Source organism: Macrobrachium nipponense, chromosome 5 (assembly GCF_015104395.2).
Source record: "Macrobrachium nipponense isolate FS-2020 chromosome 5, ASM1510439v2, whole genome shotgun sequence".
In the NCBI taxonomy this organism is placed as follows: Eukaryota; Metazoa; Arthropoda; class Malacostraca; order Decapoda; family Palaemonidae; genus Macrobrachium; species Macrobrachium nipponense.
In genome coordinates, this window is record NC_061107.1 from 107,701,247 (window position 1) to 107,706,246 (window position 5,000).

General features: G+C 36.3%; 1 protein-coding gene and 1 pseudogene across 2 annotated transcripts in view; one reads left to right on the plus strand and one right to left on the minus strand.

Moving 5' to 3' along the window:
- The window catches only part of LOC135215313 (uncharacterized), a 1,844-nt pseudogene extending 121 nt beyond the window's left edge, over positions 1-1,723 (plus strand).
- Positions 1-5,000, minus strand: part of LOC135215573 (oxytocin receptor-like) — a 275,103-nt gene that overhangs the window by 54,549 nt on the left and 215,554 nt on the right. The window lies entirely within an intron of this gene.

Genomic DNA, 5,000 nt, shown 5'->3' on the forward strand with positions numbered 1-5,000 from the left:
TTTAATTTTTTTAAGCGCATTGAATCTTCCACAGGTACGCAGGAAGATGATGCTCCTGATCTCGATTTTGATGTCAGTGACATAAGTGATGATGAGGACGAGGAGTGGACACTGCTGAGCGAGGGACATCAAGATATGAAGATGACACATCTTCTGAAAGTGAGGTAGAAGAGGAGGAGGAGGATGAGCAACAAGTTAGCTCGTCATCTGGTCATACCAGACAAATGTATTTCAAAGTGGACCCTCATTTTAAAGGACAGCTTGGACAACATCCACAAGTTTCCTGAGGATGCAGTCACTACAGCTCAGCTTAGGCCAATTGATTATTTTGAAGCCTACATAAATGAAGATTTTTTGATAAAAATAACTAATGCTACAAATCAACGTTATGTTGCTGAAAATGGTATATCTCTAGGTGTGACCAAAAGGAAATGTCAGTTTTTATAGGGATAAATTTGTGATGTCTGTAATAGGGATGCTAGAATTAGAATGTATTGGAGAGGTATCTAGAATAGATTTAATTTGTAGAAATATGACCAGAGATAGGTTACATTCCAAAATTAGAAGCAATCTGAAAGTTGTTGATGACATATGATTACTGTAGCTTCAAGAAAGTGTGATAGATTATGGAAGATAAGGCCAATTTTGGACAGTGTTCGCTCAAGATGTTTAGAGTTACCTAGACCAGGTAAAGTAAGCGTAGATGAGTCCATGATACCTTTTCGGGTAAGTGTAGTCTGAGACAGCAGTGCCAGGTAAGCCTAATCCAGATGGTTTGAAATGCTTTGTTTTAGCTTCTCCTAATGGCACTGTTTTAGATTTTGAGATATTTACAGGTAAAGAACCTCTCACTGAAATCGTTAGGGAACATGGTGTGTTGCCAGACAGGAACGTTGGTATTGGAGAAGCTGCTGTTCTGAGGTTTGTCAGAAGCGTTGATCCTGGAACTATCATGTACTTCGATAGATATTTCACATCTCCAGCCTTACTTTTAGAGCTGATCAAAGCATAACTTACACAGGTACAGGTACTATAAAAAAAAAAGAACATGCTTCCTAAGGGTGCCAAACTCAAGTCTGAGAAAGAGATGGCAAAACTAGGTAGAGGAGCTACCTACAACCAAGTGAGATCTGATGGTGCCTATGCCATAACACAGTGGCATGATAAGAAAAAGTAGTTCTCATGGCTTCTACTATCCATCAATTGAACCTCAAGATGAATGCAAGAGGTGGTCTAAAAAAGGAAAATAAGCACATAAAGGTGAACAGACCTGCAGCAGTTAGGGAGTATAATGTTGCTATGGGAGGAGTTGATGTTCATGATCAGATATTTATCTTACTATAGGAGTTCTCCTAAGACAAATAAGTGGACAGTCCGCTGCATTATACACTTTCTTGATGTAGCAACAAGTAATGCCTGGATGGAATACAAAGTCAGCTGTGGTGAACTTAAGAAGTATCTAGATTTTAAAATGTCACTACGTATTCAGTTAATTGATGTGCCCTTTGGTCAAATGCAGGTCAACAGCAGGGCCCAAGTGATAATCATGATGAAGAGGATGAACCAAATTGTTCAGCTGAGATGCCAGTGGAAAAACGCCAGAGGTCACAGCCACTCCCCAGCAAAGATTTCAGAACCAATGAAGCCAAGCACATGCCACTTGCACTTCACCCAACTCAGAGTTCAAAAGGTGCAGAAATCCTGGGTGTATGGAAAAATGTAGAATTATGTGTTCCTCCTGTGAAGTATTTTTGTGCTTAACTTCAGGAAGAAATTGTTTCATTGCATTTCACTCCCCTTAGTAGTGTTTCAGCATGTTTTCTTGTTCTTTATTATGACTGTTTGATACATCCCTAATTGTATTCAATATATTTTTCAGGTTTTATTTATTTTTCCTGAATTCGTTCTCTCCAGTAATCAAAACTCAAGAGTTCAAACGAATCAGTAATCATAATTGATGGAGAAATGTAGAATTGTATGATCCTCTTGTGAAGTATTTTTAATTTTTCAACAGATTTCCTTAATTTGGTAATTTGCCTACCCTTTGTATGAATACTGTAATTAATTTTCTCGTTGATATTTTGAATTATTTCCTTCTCAAAAATAATGGTTTAGTTTATTTGTTCTTCTCATAATAAATTTGCACGCAGTTTCTGTTGTTTCCTTTTCAAATAATCAATGTATTGTTCAATAATATTTTGATAGCTAAGAGACCTGATGTCCAGCTTACTGTACGTACTGATACACTTAAGGGTGCAATCAAATCGAAAAAGTAATTTTCTACTAAGGCCTTATGCCTGTATGAATGTGCTCAGTGAAGGTCAATCGATAGTCTTCAATAGTTTCTGTTAGGGACTCAATGGGATATATATATATATATATATATATAATGCTAAGGTCAGTATGACGTTATTTCCACAAAGACTCCAATCGTACTTAGTTGGGTTACTGCATTAAATATATAATGCAAAATGTATTGTATATAAAGGATTTTGACCCACGAGAAACGTTCGGATTCTCTCTGGTTATTTCATTCATTACTTCATAACACGTGTTTTTGTTCTCACTTTTTACAAGCTGACATACTGAATGATCTTGCACACTGCTAAACCTAAAAGCAGCTCCGGGAACATCAGTTTCTTTCAACTTTGTTTGGAAACTTCCTTGCTGTGGCCATTACAACATAGGTCGCACTGATTTGTTTGTACGACCTTTTGTAGCTGTGTATATCACGTGACCAGCTAAGCTCAAAGTGATGTAGTTGCCGATCGCTGCTATTGGCGGCACCCACAGCCCGAGGAAGATGATTTTAATATTGATAATTCCAACTGATCTAGCGGCTATAAATCTTGAATAGTTCAATTGTTTTTATAAATTATACGAACAACTTTGTATTTTATACCTCGAAGTTCACTAACCCCGGTCACCATGTCTCAATTATAGTAGATTCACATCAACCGTGCATTTGATCTTTAGGCCAGTCCCTTACGACGCTCCTGATTGGCTGTTGATTGGCTTATCAACAGAAGCCAATCACAGACTGGAAACCCTCAGTCTCTCTCGAGAGTTCACATGAGCAGGATGTATGTTAGAGTTTCCAGTCGTGTGATTGGCTTATCAACAGCTCACTAACATACATCATGCTCATGTGAACTCTCGAGAGACATTGAGAGTTTCCAGCCCTGTGATTGGCTTATCAACAGACAATCAGGAGCGTCGTAAGGGGCGGGCCTAGACATCAAATGCACGGTTGATGTGAATCTACTATAGTCCCAACAAAGAGAGTTGCGAGGAAGAGGTTCTTGAATCCTTGGGAGGATTTCAGAGCTCTCCAAAGCCTCTGTGGGAGGATTTGGGATACCAAAACGTACAGTTTAGGAGAAGAATTACATATACATAAAATAAGTATGTTAAATCATTTTAACGGCAACTTTTTTGAGAAATAAGAAATTTTTTGTGTAGATGATATCATTAGTTTAATGAATCACACTTGAAAGTCATAGCTGTTACGCAGTATCCTTAAATTGGCAAAGTACTTCGCTAATCATATTATCAAGATTGTAATTCCGATCGGGTATCTGGTTGGTATCGACTGTAATGGCTTTGGCTGTCGAGGAGAGTCAAAATATACAGGGTCTGCTCACGAGGTGGTACTAAAACCTTTTTTTCCCGCCCCTTGTGGAACGTCATCAGTTACAAAGGACAATATCTTTATGAAACTATATTTACGATAACATTTTCATATAACTATTTTTGCGATGGCGTTTTTTTATATAAATTTTCTTTTTATTGCATGTTGCCGTATACTACGTTAAAGTACAAAGAATGCTCTTTCAAATGATATATAGCACATTACAAGGCGATTACTTTCAAACCCACAAGCGCGCACAGAAAAAATGATCTAGGCACACAAAAATGTGCAATTACTTCAACCGTCAACCTACATACATTCACGTATCGTAGCGTATCTGACTAAGGGATGATGATAGAAAGAAACTGAAAAATGAATTAGACAAGCTGATAAAATTTACTATATAATGCATAAATAAAATTGGTAGGTGTTCTCAGAAATTTTCGAGGAATCTAGGTCAAAGACGGACCAAAATTTTAAAAAAAAAAAATTTTAAGTAAATATTTACCACATTTTTCTTACATAATTTTTCATCTTATTACGTTTTTGCCATATACCATGTAAAAGTACAAAGAATGCCCTTTCAATTGGTATATGACACATTACAAAAAATTAAGCGTTCATGGGAGATCTGAAATCTAGTCCCGCCCCTTGTGAACGCCAATACAGATACACCCAGCCAGACTGCGAATAACTTTTTGTACTTTTTTCGAAAATATTATAATCGTTTGAGCATGCATAATTAATACCTTTATGTATACAGTTTGTGTTATATGTAAACTTATGTGTTCGGAAGTATATTTATGTGATATGAAGTGCTAATGAGAAATTTGCTGGAAATGTGTTCCCCGTATCATTTTCTTCATCATTTATTTCCTTTGATACCGTATATCGTATATGATGAATTCTTTTCATACTTTTGATATTGTTTTCTTTTTTGTGGCCAAGTCGTGCAAATGCAACTGCCATTTTTTACACTTCCTGTATCCACATTTTCTTTGTATTTATTACATAACAATAAGTATTCACAATAAGATTTGGAAAATACAATTAATCTATCATTCTAACCTTTATCATAAAAAAAGTTGCTTTTCAAAGTGAGGTATGAACACAGTGACAGAACTAAATACATTTCTTAAGAATTATTTAAAATCTTGATAATACTACCTGAGAGAGAGAGAGGAGAGAGAGAGAGAGAGAGAGAGAGAGAGAGAGAGAGAAAGTTGTCATGTTAAAAGAAATGGACTTGAAGAGAATATAGCAAACCAGTATATAGGTAAGTAAATAAATAGTAAAGAATAAACATATGAAGAAAGCTGGAGTAGCTGTGTGTTCAAACTGCTATATTTTGTGCAATAAAACAAGGTTT